Raw genomic sequence first — 18,581 nt, forward strand, 5'->3', positions numbered from 1 at the left:
AAATGAATGTAAACTTAATGTAAACTATGGACTCTGGATGTACCAATGTTGGTTCCATTACAACAAATGTACCAATCTGATGCAAATGTTGATGGTGGGGAAGGTAGTGGGGTACGTGGGAACTCTACTTTCCATTCAATTTTGTTATGAACCTAAAAGTGCTCTAAAATACAGAGTCTATATCAAAAAAATCTTAAATATTTATTCACTTATATTGATAACTGAGATTGGTTGGTTCCCCCTCTTTGTGGGTTAAAGAGGGGATTTTATCTGTCACATGGGAGAGCTTTTTAAAAAACAGATACCTCAGCTGTCCTTCCAAAGAATTTGATTAATAAGTCTGAGGCACATACTAGGTCTCTGGTGTTTTGTTTTTTTCTTTCAAAGATTCCCAAGCAAATTCTGAGATACATCTGCAATTGAAAAACACTATAATGGAGCAAAAGCTTTACTGGAAAATAATGCAAAATACAGCTAAATGGAGGCTTAAGTTAGATTGAAAGGAACTTTGATAACAAAGAAATGAAACAAAATCTACAGAGGATTATAAGAGGAATAACAAAGTAATAGTATGAAAAATTTTGCTTATCCTAATCAAATATTTTTAGGATATTATCACCTAGACAATTAATTAAAAAATCTAAGTTGCTGTCAATAATTTTTCAAAGTACCCTCGCAGGAACCAGAAGCCTTTAAAATTAAAGCCATTATGCCTAATTTTCCATGTTTTCTGAGGAAATAAAGCCAAGAAAGCAATAAAATTGAAAACCAGATGCAAAACTGGTGGTAAAATACAAATGCACTCTACTCTTCCAAAATGAAATCTTCCACTTCCTCCTTCATGTCCATTTAGTTAATTATCAAATTTTCCTTATTACTCTATCCAAAGTGTTTGATTTTATCTGCTCCTGTCTATTCTCACTGCCACCAGTCTAGTCCAGATACTTGTCATCCTATATCCACATAACTGCAAGAACTCTAACCCACCCTTCCTTAACCTCTGGCTCTCTGCTCTTCAAGGCATCCTTCACACAGCTCTCAGATTAATCTCAACACCTTTTTCATTATATTACTTTGATGCCTAAAGATCTAGAATTAATCTTTAGCACATCGTAAATCAAATTTGAAATTCTTTGTCCTACAAGAAAACTTGGCATTGATTGAGTCAATAAATACTCTCTCCATTCTACATCAATCTATACCCAACACACTGAATGTAGATCTTTTTATATTTTATTATATTCAAGATGGTATACTTAGTGTGCTGAGTCAATCCACCTAGTCAGTAAATCCCAAACACACACTAAAAATTCTGAATATTTAACATTCAACATATTCTTTGTGAAATACCATAAAACACTAATATAGTTAATTAATTTATTTAATCATATAAATTAAACATAATTTTATTAGAAAACATGACCACAAGAAAATATGACTACAAAATAAGTTAGGGATTTATAAATGTAAGCATAAATGAATTTAAGTATAAAAAAGCTTTCAGTTCATTTGTGAATATTAATTATTCATTTGTTACCAACTTATAATCAAGTGGTTACAGGCCCTTTTAAAAGATTTTAATAAAAACTAGAGAAGAAAAGTAAAATTGAAAATATCCTACTCATTATTTTTCCTATAAAATAATTCAAAGAGTTCCTTTATTTAAGTGACATTCTAGTGGGGGCAAAGTATGAAAAACCACTGCCCTAAGTCTCTCCTATGAGAAGTCAATGCTGCAGACGTGATTTATGGTCTCATCTCTGGTTACCTCTTATAGCTCTAACCCTATTAATCTAATAGAAATACCTACTTTCTTTCATGTCCCAGCTTCAAACTTTCTTCCATTAGGAAGTTGATTATAACCTTTGACCCTGAATTCTGATCTCACCTTCCAGTATCTATGGGTTCCCAACTTGCAATGTTCCCCCAAAGTCCTTCTCAATAGCCAAACATTTAAAGGAAAATATTTACTAAGGATTTAAGAAACCCATACCCTAGGATTCAGTAATTCCACTTTTGGAATATACCCAAAGGAAATAAAATTAGCAGTATGTATAAGACTGTTCACTGTAGTGTGATTGTTACAGTGAAAAATTGTAAACCTAAAAATTCCAAAATGAGGGCTTGGTTATGGAAATAACATACTGAGAAATGAGAAATATAATACTAACATATGAAAAATCCGGATGTTGGGAAGAAAAACCCAACTTATATTATTCTCTATACCTTTAAAATTACTTCATAACTTAAAGTGGTATACAAAAATTTTAAGAGCAAGTTAATATTATTTTTCTGTATCTTCCAAATTTTCTAGAGTAAGCAATATACTATTTATACAATAAGAAAAACTTTCAAAAAGTAGAGCTGAAAGCATATATTTACTACAGTGAAGTGTCCCAGCCTACCTAAAACACTGACAACACTGCATTCTTTACTTTTGGCTAGAATTTTATGAACTCAATGTTCTGCTATTTCAAAGTTCTGACTGAATACTTCAGGTCTTTAAGAAAAACTACCTCTTCCCTTATATGTCGTTGGATTATTTTTATTCTTAATTTTTATTTTTTCTTTAAAGATTTATTTATTTAAGAGAGGGGCACCTGGATGGCTCAGTAGATTAAGCGTCTGCCTTTGACTCAGGTCATGATCCCAGGTCCTGGGATCTGGCCATGTCAAGTTCCCTGCTCAGGGGTGAGTCTGCTTCTCCCTCTCCCTCTGCTTCGCCCCCCTCCCCCTGCTCATGCTGTCTCTCTCTCTCAAATAAATAAAATCTTTAAAAAGAGAGAGAGCCCATGAGCGCATGCCCATGGTGGGTAGGGGAAGGTAGGGGACAGAGGGAGAGGGAGAGAATCCAGGATGGAACAGACTCCTTGCTGAGTGCAGAGCCCGAGGCGGGGCTCAATCCCACGCCCCTGAGATCATGACCTGAGCCAAAATCAAGAGTCTCCACTCACTGACTGAGCCGCCCAGAAGCCCCTTGGATTTTTTTTTTTTTAAATAAATCTTTCCCCAAAATGGTGTAAAGAGTTCCTTCATGTTAAAAAAGAAAAACCACAAACTTACCTTAATCCAATTCATATTCATTACTGAAATTAATAAGTTCTGTAATATATCTATCACATGTGAACTTATGAGGGTTTTCACATTTCAAATTAAGAAGCAGCACAATCAGGATGTACCTTTCTTCCCAAAATTTATTAAAAACTCAAAAGCTCAGAAATTTTAATTTTTTAAGATTTTATTTTTAAGTTATCTCTGCACCCAACATGGGACCTGAACCCACAACCCTGAGATCAAAAGCTGCACACTCCACCAACCAAGCCAGCCAGGCCCCCCTCAGAAATTTTAATTTTAATCTTCAATACTAATCATAGGACTGAGCATACAGCAGTCCCTCAAATGCTATGAAAAGAATGAATAGACCAGAAAATAGTTTATGAACTAATGTAATATTGTGTTTCAATTATACTCAAAATTTTTTTTAAAAGTCTGTATAAAGAAATAAAATGGTAAATTTGGTAGATTGATCAACACTAAAATTTTAACTTTTTTCCAAAGGAATGACCCACAGGATAGAAAGGAGCAAATCACATATGATAAGATGTCAAAACCTTGTTAGAAACTATAAAACAGGTGGTCAAGCGATATTATACTAGCAAAGTGGAGAACTCTAAAGCCTAAGCACCTGCAAAGAAGCTGATTCACACTGCCCAGAAGCATCTCTGAAGATTGAGGGAGCAACACTAGAAGGTTAGCTGAAAGTCTACAAAACAGTCATCATAGTCAGATTTCCTCCCCCACTGTTCAGAAGCAGGCAACCATCCCTTCCCCAACCCTACCGTTGTGGAAAAGATTACTTTGAAGAAACCAAACTAAAGAGACTCCAAAATGGAGGTCTCCAGTACAGGTAAGGGGGTAGTTAATATGCCAAACAGAAAATAGGATTACAAGAACACAATGAACAGTGAGAACCCCAGCTCCTTTTCTAAGATAGGTACTCAAAACACAGCAGCCAGGTGTACATAACCTCCCCACAAGAGACTGGAGGCTCTCTTTCTCAAGGAAACTGACCAGCCCAAGAGAAAAGACCTATGAGTGTCCCCTCCTCCCATAAATGGCCACCTTTAACAAGCCACACCTATTGAATTTTCAGTTCAGTTTTTGGCACTTCACTCTTAAATATGAATGGACAGCCATATAAGATTATAGCTGGGGAAAGCCGCTACAGAGAAAAGACAACAATAGAAACAAAAAAAGGAACTTGGAAGAAACAGAGCAAAGTGGGGGGAAAAAAGAAAACTTAAGAAAAAAAACTACCATGAAATCTTCAAAAGGATTATAGTGTCTACGAAACAATATAAAGATACTATAACAGAGAATGAGCTCTAAGAAACTTAAAGTGTGGATAGAAATTAGAACTCAATAGGAAGGTTGGAAGATAACACTTAGGAAATTTCTTAGAAAGCAGAACCAAAAAGACTGATGGAAAGTAAGAGGGAGGAAAAAAAAAGAAAAAAGAACAACCTACGAGGGGTGCCTGGGTAGCTCAGTCAGTTAAGCATCTGCCTTCTGCTCAGGTCATGATCCCAGGGTCTAGGATTGAGCCCTGCGGGCTCTCTGCTCAGTGGGGAGTCTGCTTCTCCCTCTCTCTCTTCCTGCCACTCCCCCTGCTTGTACTTTCTCTCCCTGTCAAAGAAATAAAATCTTAAAAAAAATAAAAATAAAAATAAAAGAACAACACATGAGTTCCAATACCCAAATAATACAAATTCCAACAGAGAACAAAAAAATTGATGAAGAGATTATCAAAGAAACAAGGCATCAAATTTAGAATATCCATTCAATGAAAGACACTGCAGACAAAATTAACAGAAAGATGACAGGCTTGGAGGAGATATTTTCCAACCTAAAATCAACAGACCATTCAAATCTAACCTCCACAAGGAACTTCTGCAAACCAAAAAAAAAAAAAGACAGCAACCCAAAGCAAAGAGAAACTAAGGGCAAAACAGAAAATTTTCAAAAGGGAAAACCTGAATGGATCCAAGAGATGCTCAAACTCATTAATAATCAGAGAATGTAAACTGAAACAATGAGATACCTACTTTATATCCATCAGACTGGCAAATACTAGAAAGTTGAATAAAACCAAGTACTGAGGGGCGCCTGGGTGGCTCAGTCGGTTGAGCGTCTGCCTTCGGCTGAGGTCATGATCCCAGGGTCCTGGGATGGAGCCCCACATCGGGCTCCCTGCTCCGCGGTAAGCCTGCTTCTCCCTCTCCCACTCCCACTGCTTGTGCACCCTCTCTCGCTGTGTCTCTGTCAAATGAATACATAAAATCTTAAAAAAAAAAAAAAAAAAAAAAAAAAACAAGTACAGACAAAGATGTGGGCAAACAACCCTCCTGTAGTTCTAGTAAGCACATAAACTAGTGCTCCTATTCTATGACCCAGGAATCCCACTCCTAGGTATATATCCCAGAGAACTTCTCACACAGGTCCATAATAATATACAAGTAAGAGTATATTTACCACAGTGTATTTCTGATGCAAGAAAGGTGGGAAATAAAAATAAAATGTGGTAGATGCATATTATGGAATTATATTATACACAACTATATGTATACACAACAAAACAGAAAGGTCTCCAAAACAATGCTGAGTAAAAAAAGTAAGAAACAGGACAAGGTCTGTAACATAATACATAAACTAAATACATACACATACACACACACGCACCATGACATATTTCACACTGATTCATATATAATCAAGAAATATATAAATCACAATGCAGTGGATACCTGCAGAAAAGGGTAATGGGGAAGTAGGGCTTAGAAATGAAAGGAAAATTTAAAGAACCCTGTACAGTCTGATGATAGTACATCAATAACAGAGAAGCATAATTAACTTTAAAATTCTTTCTACCTGAAGTCCAAAAAATAATAAAAAATGTTTTTCCAGAACTAAAGGACATAAATTTCCAGTTTGTAAGCATCCATGGAGTGGCCTTAAATTAAAACCAAAAAAAAAAACCTATCTAGGCATATTATTATGAAATTTCAGGGGTTAAAAATAATATCCAAAAAGAAAGATGGCAAGGTCACAAAGAATCAGAATGGTTTTGGACTTCAACAGCAACAACGGAATGCAAGAAAACAAGCTATGACTTCCAAACTTTTTTTTTTTTTAAAGATTTTATTTATTTATTTGAGACAGAGAGAATGAGAGACAGAGAGCATGAGAGGGAGGAGGGTCAGAGGGAGAAGCAGACTCCCTGCTGAGCAGGGAGCCCAATGCGGGACTCGATCCAGGGACTCCAGGATCATGACCTGAGCCGAAGGCAGTCGCCCAACCAACTGAGCCACCCAGGCGCCCATGACTTCCAAACTTTTTAAGCCTACAATTTTATACCCAGCCAAATTATTGATGAAATGTTAAGATAGAATAGAGATTCATTTCAGTCATGCATTCAGAAAGTTTTTATACTTCCCAGGTATCCTTTCTCAGGAGGCTAAGAAAATATGGGAAACAGGAGACCCAATATAGGAGAGATGCCAAGAGAATTTCAAGAGTGATGTAAAGAGAACTTCCAGGATAACTGGTGGCAAGTAGGCCTAGAAAGTTACCAGTCCAGACTGCATTAAAAGGAGGGAGAGTTCTAGGACAGCTATCTCAGGAAATGAAGGGAGGGGGAAAAAAGTATTAACTCCTGGAAAAACACAAACTGGTTAACAGAAGAGATGACATCATAATACACTACGTGGTTCAGCTGTGAATATTTACATAACTATAATACTGTAAACACTCTGAATATTGACTTAATAAAAAACTATGTCAATTATACTGGGAGGATGGGAGAGGCAGTGTGTATACATGGAGGAAAGTCAATAGATAATGCCTGAATTGCTATCTCAAGAAGAAGCAAATTATTAATTAATATGAGAACAAACAGCTAAAAAAAAGGGGGGTAGGGGCACCTGGGTGGCTCAATCGGTTAAGCATCTGACTCTTGATCTCAGCTTAGGTCTTGATCTCAGGGTCATAAGTTCAAGCCCGGCGTAGGGCTCCACACTGGGCATGGAGCCTACTTCAAATAAAAAAAGGTGGGGGTAGGCTCTAAAAGTGCAGGGGCTGAGACAGGGGACAGTTGTTTTTCATACAGTATTCTAATTAAAAAATTGTATTTTTTTAATGGCAATAAAGCAAGGAACTCTAACAGCCTTTCTTCAACTTTTAGTAAATTAGATCTTCACAGTATCATTTAATGATACTAAAAGAACTACATCTAGTTTGTTCTGCTTGGGAGACTGAACTGCAAACCAAGACAAAATCAAGCTTCAATGGTTGATGTGAACATAGTACAAATAGCCCTGTTTGAATTCCAGCTCCATCACATACCATGTGAAGTAGGGCAAGTTACCTAACCACCCTGTACATGTAACCACCTCCTCAAAGTGGTTTTGCAAGGATAATTAAGAGAAAATACTTATGGTAATGCTTGATCCATCAATAGATGTCAGTCCCTCCTGCTTGTCTTTCTGTTCCCTAGCTACAAGCCCCCATTCTGGCCCCAAGCTGCCTTGTTGGTCAGAATACAGAGACTCATGGACAACTCAGCACATATCCCTCCTCATGCTGGAAAATCAATCACGATGAGTAAGCAGACTTATCTTTGTATATGAAGAGCAGCATTATTCTTGTTATGTGAAGAAGATTATCCCTATTATCCACATTCTGGATTATTGCCTGCTTTCAAGAACTGTCCTAATTAATCTACTACACTAGGTCAGAAACATTTTATCACTTCAATCTGTGTTTTGTGGGGTTGCAACATCTTAAAAAAAAAAAACAAACAAACAGAACTGCACGTTCCATCAGTCTTCATCCCTGCTCTTTCACTGCAGGGCCTCAAAATTTTCTAATGCAGGCCCTATCTGGTCCCCCATTGGCCTGGGGCCACCTCCTGCTTACTGCAGCAAGAACAGAGTGAAATCAGCCCCAATCAGCTAATTGAATTGTTTACTATTTCCAACGTTTTCTTCCATTATTACAGCTGAATTCATAATACCTGCAGAGTACAGCGATCTTAAAACAAAGACTCAGTAATAGGGAATTACCTTTATCACTAGGTCAGTCACTTTTACTTGCATGGCCCAAAGTCTTAATTGATTTTATACAAAGTATTCATACATACTTCTAAAAACAATCTGACAGACTTCACACAAACATCATAATTCAAGACAATCATTAATTTAACAAACACTGTGTGAAAACAATGGAGCCAAAAACAAGATATAATCCTTAATCTCAAATGAAAGGGAAAAGGTAGAAACTGAATTGAGAGCAACAGGTAACAAAGAATAGTCTAGGAAAAAACTGAGAGGAATTCCAAACTATCTGATATAGTTTATAACATAGCTGAGGCTGAAGAAAATTACAAAAATTAGAAACGGCTCTGAACCTCCTGACAGCCAAAGTGTAAAGAGCAACAGGATGGCTTAAAAACACAAATGATCTAATAAAAGTAGTCATTTGTTTAAAATAAAAAAGGTCTATCAATTTGTCTTAAAAAGAATTTGTCTCTAAAGTATCTACTTTATAAGGACCAATAAATAAATTAGAAAGTGTCTTGGATGGCAATGAAGATTTTTTTCATGTTGTCTTTTATTAGGCACCAATCCTAGATAAAAGTCAATGTCCATAATATTAAATCGTAGGTCTGTGAAGAGGACCTAAAGTAACAAAATGCAAGTATACTAACTTCAGGTGAGGTTTTTACTCCTATAGTTTATTCTAGGTTTTTATATGTTTTGTTTCTCTACTAGACTATAAATTCCTTAAGGCTCATGTCTGATTCCATTTGAACTTCCTTTGCTGTTTACTAGAGTACATTACAGTTTCTGCTCAATTATAATGCCTGATAAAACGCCATGCAGTTAATATTTGTATTCATTATGTTAGTCTTCCCCTCCAGACTATCATTTCCATGACATAGTAAACAGTGTTTTGGCCATGTCTGAGTGTCACTAGTCTCAGAGCACACAATAAGTATTCACTGAATGAACATTAAATTTAACAAAAAACACAACAAAGAAGTATGAAAGAAGAGGAGAAATGATTCTTTTTGTTTTTTGAGAAGTAATTCTTAAAATGGCAGTGATCCTGGGTTCTGAGGCTGGTTCCAACAAAAACTGGATAACCTTAGGTAAGTCATTTAACTTCCCCGGCCTTCAAAGTTTCATTGGTAGAATCGAAAAATTAACATCTACTTCAAAGTTACTGTGAGGATTAGGTGTTTTACTATACCTAAGGTATTCAGTACAATACCTGGAAAGGAGCTCAAATGTTCATTCCTTTCTCTCAAGTCCTCCATCTTACAATCAGGTATACACAGTGCCCCCCAAGAATAAATGATTTCAGTAAAAATACAATAGACTTCATTATCATTTTCCTTTGAAAAGTTAAAATTTCATCTCCTCAATTTTTAAGGGGAAATAACTTCTGGATCCGTTTCAAAATATTACAAACACAAGAACAAGTTAACGTCAAGAATGAGCCTTGAAGCAACAAGAAAGAGGAAAATCACTTACTCATCTACTGCTGAGAAACAGGGGTTTTGAAGGAACTGTTTCTTAAAGAAAAAAAGGACTGAAAAAGTTAGGAATATTATCTATTAGCATGTTTTAGAAAGAGAACTTCAAAATCGTTTATTCTGAATTTAAAACTTAAAAAACCAATGATTTGGAATCTTTCCCTTAAAAGTGGCACATTAAATACTTTCCTTCCAACCTAAAACATTCCTTCAAAACGACTTCCCTGACTCCAGTCATCCTTGGGTTTTCTCCTCCCATTTTGCGCTTCATCTAATACTTCGCTGTTCCCCTCGCATCACCACTTACACTATGTGCAGACGAAGTTCTGTCATTCCTATAATTACCACACCCCGGTCAGCCGCTTCAGGCCCATGTTGTTATGACATCTGTAAACTGCAGTCGTCCGTCTCCACCCCCGCCCCCCTCCCTCCCAACCACCGGCTCCGGCTCGGGCTCTAACTTGTGAATTTCCGAGACGGTCCCTTCCAACCTCGGTCAGGATTTCTACCCGCGCCCCCTGCTCCCTCCTGCCTCAGCCCCAGCACTCTGCGCTGCCCACCCCCGCCCCCCGCCGCCCGCTCGCGCCGGGCCGCGGCGCACGCTCAGCGCTCGCCTCCTCTCCGCCCCGCTGCCTCGGCGCCCCGCAGTCCCCGGCGCCGCTTCCAGCCCCGCCGCCGCCCCGCCCTGCCTCGCCTCGCCACGACCGGCGTTCCCCTTGGCGATCACACCAGCGCTCCCCACCCCCACCCTCCCCTCCGCCGGCCGCGCGGCCGTTAGGACAGCCGGGCCCGTGACGCACGGACGCGCCGCTAGCGCCCGGGCCCAGGGACCAGAGCTCGAGCCCGGCCGGCGCCCGCCCTCGCCCCGGGGCCTCTCCCGGGTCCCGCCGAGGGCTGCCGGGTCCGCCAGCGGGAGGGGGAGGGGCCGGAGCCACGGGGCCCCGCACTCACCAGGCTCAAGGCAACCGATCCCGGTGCCGATGCTGGGGTGGGCCGCTCGCTCGCTTGCCGGCCCGCCGTACCTCTCCCGCGCACAAGCTGCAACAGCCGGCCAGCGCCGGTGCTCACCAGGCCTCGCTCTCCGCCGCCGCGCACCCAGCAGCGAGACCCAGCTCAGCGGGCGTTCGCAGGGCGCCTGCGCGCGGGGGCTGGCCCGCACGCCTGCGCGCTTCCTTCTGATGCCCTAATGCAGAGGCTGCCGGGAGATGTAGTTTTCTACCCTTCTTTCACTGGGAAGTCCAAGTGGCTAGGGAGAACCAGTGAAGGAACAGTCGAGGATCGGGAAGGTCTGGCTGAAGAGGAGATTCGCAGTCAATGGCAAAAGTTGGAGAATCGTGGTGGAGTGACCGTGAGACGGTACTTAGGTTGAATTGCAAAGTTGTGTCTACAAATCTGTCTTCACAGCGCTTCCTAGGTGGATTGATCCTCACCTCCCCTGTCTATAACTAGCCTCTAACACAGTTTGTACCTAATACACGTTTCCTGAATGAACGATGGAATGAGTGAAGGCTGAGGGAGTATTGCAAAAGTGTTAAAAGTCAGTGCTCGTGTCTAAGGCATCGCAGGCAGCACGTGTGAAGAAGCTTCTGGGTATTTTGTTGTTGTTCTTTCCCTTCCCCTTTGCCCGATAATGTATGAAAAGTATCAAAAATAATTAAGAAATTAAATAAAACATAAATAGTTGCTTCACTCCCAAGTGCTCGCAAACGAAAGTTTGGGCAAATAATTGTTACTGTTAAAATTGATGGCATTCCTTTTGAAGAGTGCTTTCAAAAGAAGAAGGACTGAAGCCAGCCAAGCAGAGGTCACAGAATAGAAAGTCTCACACGTGACATGGTTTATCAAATTGATTTAAAACACTGGCAGAGAAGCAACATGAAAGAAATCTGGTAGCTTAATTCGTTAAGTGTGGGAGGGAGGTCCATACACTACCTGAATCCTAGGCTATGAAATGTTCATTTGTCCTCGATCTCTTCCTGCCGCATCAGCATTCTCCACTGGTGAATGGTGTGCTTTTTAGGATGAATTGAGTGTGAGCAAGGGGACTGGGGGAAGGGAAGGTGTTCTAAGGGAGAGACTTAGGGGCAAGTATACCTGACCTCAGCTAAACTGATGAGAGATCACTTTATTCCAATCAGGAACTGAATGATCTTAATTCAGAGCTGGACTTTAGTCTTTGTGAAAACTAGGTTCTTTCCAGTTCACCCTTACTTGTAGCTAGGGCCCTTCTTCCTTGGCCCAGCCTCTCTTTCTGGGCCCAGCTTCCTCAGCCCCATGAGAAAGCCAAAAGCTCTACTCAGTTTTTCAGCCACTGCTTTCAGAGTTAGCAATCACCTCAGGTGGAAAAGGGATGGCAAACATCAGGCTTATCTCTTATGGCTTCCATTTTCTTCCAGATCTGGGACCCACAAATTCTTACTGCCTTGGTGGCTCCTCCATGCCTTAGTGTTTTTATATTTTGTCCAGTTATTTGCAGTGCTGGAGAATTTGTTCGACAACAGGCCATTGCTGAAGCAAAATTCTTTATATATATATATATATATATATATATATATATATATATATATATATATATATGTTACTTTTTAAAAAAAAATGTTAACAGGGGTGCCTGGGTGGCTCAGTCGGTAAGGGTCTGCCTTTGGCTCGGGTCATGATCTCAGGGTCCTGGGATGGAGCCCAGCATTGGGCTCCCTGCTCGGCGGGAAGCCTGCTTCTCCCTCTCCCACTCCCCCTGCTTGTGTTCCCTCTCTCGCTGTCTCTCTCTCTGTCAAATAAATAAATAAATAATCTTTAAAAAAAAGTTATCATACCACACATGTTTTATTAGTGAGTATCTCTCTGACTTTATCTTTTTGTAGTTTGAGAAATTTTAAAATTGTAGAACAATAGTTTTGCTATTACAAACAATACTGCTATGAACATTTTTGGACACATTTTTGTGTGTATAAGGAAACTGCTAGATCCTAGGATACTGCATCTTTAATTTCACTAGCTGTGGTAGGCAGAATTCTAAGATGGCCCCCATGATCTTTGCCCCCTAGTGTTGCCGTATTAATCCTTACCCCTCAAATGTGAGTGGGACCTTTGACTTAATTCTAGCCAGTAGAATATGGCAAAGATAATGGGATGTCAGTCCCATGATTACATTTCATCTTAGCAGACTGGGGCTAGACATGCTCCTACCGGGCTTGAAGAAGTGAGCTGTCATGCTGTGAACTAAGGAGAGGGTCATGTGGCAGGGAACCACTGATGGCTTCTAGGACCTGAGTGCCTCCAGCTGACAGCCAGTAAGAAGCCAGGCCCCTCAGTCCTACAACGATGAGGAAATGAATTCTGTCAACAACCTGAGAGAGCTTGGAAGTGACTCTTCCCCAGTCAAGCCCCCAGATGAGAAGACAGCCTGACTTATACCTTGATTACAGCTTTGTGAGACCCTGAGCCAAGGAAACAGTCAAGCTGTGCCTAGACTCCTGGGGCACAGACATTGTGAGATAATATGTTTTAAGCTGCTAGGTTTCTGGTAATTTGTTACACAAAAATAGAAAACTAATATACTAAATATTGCTAGATGATTTCACAAAGTGGTTGTACCAATTTATACTCCACAAGCAATATATAAGATTCTCTTTTCCAAACATCCTTGCTAACATTTGGAAATGTCTGGCTTTTTTTTATTTTTGTCAATCTGATAGGTGTGAAAATAAATAATAATATAATTATACATATATGTTATTACTTTAATATAAAAACATGTATTTACTTGAAATTATATATTGTTATATTTCTTTTCTGTTGCATTAATGCTGTTACTTAAAACAGCAATAGGACTAGCTGAAAGTGGAAACTAGTAAAATAGGAAGACTAACTATAATTAAGCAAATAACATACCAGAGAAAAATATAACAATTTTTGAAAGAGGGGGAGGGGCAGAGTGAGAGAGAGAGAGAATCTTAAGCAGGCTCCACACCCAGTGCAGAGCTGGACATGGGGCTTGATCTCACAACCCTGAGACCATGATCTGAGCTGAAATCAGGAGTTGGGAATTTAAAATTTTTTTATTTTTTTTAAAGATTTTATTTATATAGTTGAGAGAGCGAGATTGAGAAAGAGCAAGTTGTGGGGGGAGGGGCAGAGGGAGAGAGAGAAGCAGACTCCCCACTGAGCAGGGAGCCTGACACAGGTCTCCATCTCAGGACCCTGAGATCATGACCTGAAGGCAGACACTTAACCAATTGAGCCACCCAGGCACCCCAATATTTTTATAACATAATATCTTTATGTTCTTTTCTATCCTCTGGTACAGCAATTTATTTTAACTCTTTTAACTTTTTTGCATATTTAAATTTTGTGGGATATATTATTCTATATTCTTAAGATACATAAATGTAAGAATTTTAAAGGAGAATGTAAATACAGTAGAACTAAACAGATACTACCTATATTAAATTAAAAAAATAACAATGATATGTTTCTTTCTGTTCTATGATACAATGGGAATTTTTTATTCTTTATTTCCTTTTCCATTAATACTTCTCTGAACTGCCTGGAGGCTTTAGAACTTTTTTTTTTTTTTTTTTTTTACATAATAGTTAAAGTCAATACATATTCTCTCAATGAAAGTGAGCACAGAATACTTAGGATTTTATTTACTAGCACAGCACATTTCTAAATTTGTAGGGATTTGTTTCCAGCTCTCCAAAGTGTCTACCTACTTTGTATCTACAGACTTGCTTTGGTAAGCCAGATGTTTGTCAACTAAGTTCTTTGCCTCTCTAAATTAACCACGTAAGCTATCCCAATCTAAACTATTCATCATTTTAAAAACATTGTGAAGCACATTGTATGTCATCATAAGTTAAACCTCTCTTCTCCAGGGAAAATGGTTTTAAAATACAAAAGTAATTTAAACTTGTGAAATTGAAGTTAGCTTCCAAGTTAAGTTTACAGTTTTAGTAAAGAAATTCAAAAAGTTCTGCTTAACTTGGTCGCCTTTTTTTAGGGGCTTCTTTTTTTTCTTAAGATTTGTTTATTTTATTTTATTTTTTTTTTTTTTAAGATTTTTTTTTTTTTATTTGAGAGAGAGAGAATGAGAGACAGAGAGCATGAGAGGGAGGAGGGTCAGAGGGAGAAGCAGACTCCCTGCCGAGCGGGACTCGATCCTGGGACTCCAGGACCATGACCTGAGCCGAAGGCAGTCGCTTAACCAACTGAGCCACCCAGGTGCCCCAAGATTTGTTTATTTTAAAGAGAGAGAGAGAGCATGCACAGCAGGGGGGAGGAGCAGAAGGGCAGGAAGAGAGAGTCCCAAGCTGACTCCTCTGTGCTGAGCATGGAGCCTGACACAGGGCTTCATCTCAGGACCCTGAGATGACGACCTGAGCGGAAAGCAAAAGTTGGGTGCTTAATTTACTGTGCCATCCAGGTGCCCCTTTTTAAGGACTTCTTAAAAAGTTCTGAAATAATTTATTTCCAAAAAAATTCATCTTTTTTCTTTTTATCTGTTAGAGGTTTTTACTCAATCTAACATAACATTGAATAACTCAGGTGCAGTTGGTTCATCTTTTGCTAGATTCCTCATGCCCTCTTCAAGGATTATCAGACAGTTTTAGAGAACCAGCATGTTTATTTCTGTTTCACTGTAGTCCTCTCCATTCTCATCCTCAACATATTTCCAAATTGAAGCAGGACATTCTTCTTGTCCACACTTTGAAAATATGATTTTAAGGCAGGCCATGATTTTAACATGTTTTCTATGGCTAGCAACAATGATAGTCATCTTTTATATATATGTGTGGGGGGGTGTATATATACATATATATATGTGTGTGTGTATATATATGTATAAAATGTGGTTTTATTTATTTACTTTCTTATTTTTTAAGTAGTCTCTATACCCACCACAGGGCTTGAACTCACAACCCTGAGATTAAAGTCGTGTGCCCTACCGACCGAGCCAGCCAGGCACCCCCAATGATAATCATCTTGTAGGCACATGTTTCAGGTAGCTATCTCCTTCCATTTCTATAAAGTCAAAAGTTTAATTAAATGCTTCTGCACATTTTGAGGAAACTGAAATGACCAAACACTTCCATTATGAAAACCTCCATATCCCAAGTAAGCAAACGACACCCTTTTTTATTTTTAGCAGTGTTGTGTATAAGGTACTTCGCAGATGAGATGGTTTCATTTTCTTTGGAAGTTTAGAAACTGAATATGATTTGTCAAAATTAACATTTGCACTGAAAGCAGATACATGAGCCAAGTCTACTTTGTCTTTGGACAAGATAGAACACCCTTTGTTTTGTGTGTCTATGGTTTCATTTAAAATCTTAATAAGAGGCGCCTGGGTGGCTCGGTCGTTGAGCATCTGCCTTCGGCTCAGGTCATGGTCCCAGGGTCCTGGGATTGAGCCCCGCATCGGGCTCCCTGCTCAGCGGGAAGCCTGCTTCTCCCTCTCCCATTCCCCCTGCTTGTGTTCCCTCTCTCGCTGTCTCTATCTCTGTCAAATAAATAAAATAAAATCTTAAAAAAAAAAATCTTAATAAACATTAAGAAGCCAATTTGAAACTCCCATTTTTCAGGTCAAATTGCCTTAAGAGGTAGAGGGGAGTTTTGTTTTGTTCTGTTTTGTTTTGAATCAGGAAATGTAACCTTATTCAGTTCCATAGAGCAGTCAAAGGTACCATACAGTAATGCACACTGGTTCATGTGATAGTCCAAGATAATTCAGCAGCTGCTATTTTCAGGAGTATTGGTGTCTTTGAGAAACTAAAAAACTTTTGATTGATCCTGAAGTCCTTGTCTCTCTTATCCCAGACTTGTAAGATTCAGTCTCCATATGCACTTTCACATCCTCTTCTCCACCATAGCCAATCCCAAATTCTTCTCTGCATGTTGTGCAGTATGCTCTGTTTTTGTTATTTACCTTCCTAATCCAGTTATATTGTCTTCCATTGGTCATCAACATTGCATTAGTCGTTTAGCTTTCTTTTGCAGTGATATCTGGGTCATGCTGTTGGTGGTGTTATAACCATTCTCATCTTCATTATTTTTTTTTTAAAGATTTTATTTATTTATTTGACACACAGAGAGAAAGCACAAGTAGGCAGAGAGGCAGGCAGAGAGAGAGAGGCAGAAGCAGGCTCTCCACTGAGCAGGGAGCCCGATGCGGGACTCGATCCCGGGACTCCAGGATCATGACCTGAGCCGAAGGCAGTCGCTTAACCAACTGAGCCACCCAGGTGCCCTCTCATCTTCATTATTGCCACTCTTATAAAATATGGTCACTACATTCACAATGTTAAAAAAAATTCAACTTGTACAAGTCACAGCAGTTAACCCACAGGCAAAGCCAAAGATGGACTGCTAATGCTTCTGATTACAATGCACTTAAACTGCACACTTAAGTCATATCCCTCAGAATGATGCAACAGTGGATGATTATTGTGAACTGTGAATCATGGGTACCGGTATCAATGGCCAGGGGAAAAAACACTGATAGTAACTATAGACGTCAAAGAATCTATGCTCTATCTGACAGTAAAAGCAGTGTGGTTGCTTTCAGCCCCCATTTTTTTGGTTGTCATATGAATGGGTTTTGTACTTTCCCCCCAATCTTCCACACCCATCGCAGACCAGGATTTTTTGTGTGTCCTGCAAGGGTTTCCCAGGATGTGGGAATTTTGGCACCAAAACCTGGAAGGTCAGGCAAATCAGGACAGTTGGCACTCTTCCCTACCTGTACTGGCAGGGGAAATAAAAAGAATCCACTTCATCTAGCCAGTATACCCATTCCCCAGCCTGATGTGAGTGCTGGCAGATAACTTTCAACTGCCCCCTTCTCTGAGGAAGTATAGGCCTAACAGGAGCCAGCTTGCTAGAAGCCTCCTACTCCTACTCTCAAGGAAGAGGGAGGCAATAACTGACATCACTTCAAAAGGCCAACTGCTGTTACAGTGTTCAACTTAGTCTAATGGTACAATTTGTGCCCTAGAGCTTTCTCTTGGAGTTATATTGAAGCTAATCTTCAGCTGAGACCGTACTCCTGCTAGCTTTCTCCCTGCCCTATGCTGCCTTTATTCCCATATTCCCGAAAGCAGTCTCCCAATAAGTCACTTGAACAAGAATCCCCATCTTAGGCCCTGTCTAGAGCTAGAACAACATCCAAATTTATTGTTTCCATGTCCTTAACCAGTTGTCTAAGACCATTCATTGAGATTGGTCCATTGTTTTCCCAGTGAGCCACAGTTTTACCTCTGTCATACATATATATACATACACTCAGAGCTCTATACTGAGAAAAGTATGTATGTAGATAGTCACATGATACTCAGAAAGTAAGATCTAGTGAGCAAAAACGCAAGCATCAAATAACCAGTTTTGACTTGATATGGAAACTTGAATAAGAAATCAACTGTATTCTGTATCATGTGAATTCTGACTTTTAAGGATTTTATTTATTTATTTGTCAGAGAGAGAGACAGAGAGCACACAATCAGGGGGAGCGGCTGGTAGAGGGAAAAGCAGACTCCCCGCTGAGCAAGAGCCTGATGAGGGACTCAATGCCAGGACCCTGGGATCATGACCTGAGCCGAAGGCAGACGCTTAACTGACTGAGTCACCCAGGCTGAGTTCTGACTTTTAAATGGTACAAAGCTTCTAATTGCAAATATCTGCTGCAAAATTTTACAAATGTGCCATAAAAATATTGACACCATTGGGCCGCCTGGGTGGCTCAGTCGGTTGGGCATCTGCTTTTGGCTCGGGTCATGGTCCTGGGGTCCTGGGATCGAGCCCTGCGTCAGGCTCCCTACTCGGTGGGAGGCCTGCTTCTCCCTCTCCCTCTGCACCTTTGCTCCTGCTCTCTCTCTCTCTCAAATAAATCTTAAAAAAGGAAAAAAAAATTGACACCATTAAACGTGCAGTGTGAAAAGGTACATCATAAATATTGCAGGATATATGATTTTTACAGTATATAATAGTA

General features: G+C 39.8%; 1 protein-coding gene across 2 annotated transcripts in view; it reads right to left on the bottom strand.

Moving 5' to 3' along the window:
• The window catches only part of KPNA1 (karyopherin subunit alpha 1), a 72,380-nt gene extending 61,644 nt beyond the window's left edge, over positions 1 to 10,736 (bottom strand). The window contains exon 1 of one of the 2 annotated variants that reach the window (XM_045902982.3): positions 10,547 to 10,736. The gene's annotated coding sequence lies outside the window, so the exon portion shown is untranslated. The remainder of the gene's footprint in view (positions 1 to 10,546) is intronic. The other variant, XM_045902981.3, reaches the window with a different exon arrangement.
• Between the last annotated feature and the right edge of the window lie 7,845 nt (positions 10,737 to 18,581).

Source organism: Mirounga angustirostris, unplaced genomic scaffold (genome assembly GCF_029215605.1).
Source record: "Mirounga angustirostris isolate CCGP_5_RB_7025 unplaced genomic scaffold, mMirAng1.0.hap1 SCAF_1, whole genome shotgun sequence".
NCBI lineage: Eukaryota > Metazoa > Chordata > Mammalia > Carnivora > Phocidae > Mirounga > Mirounga angustirostris.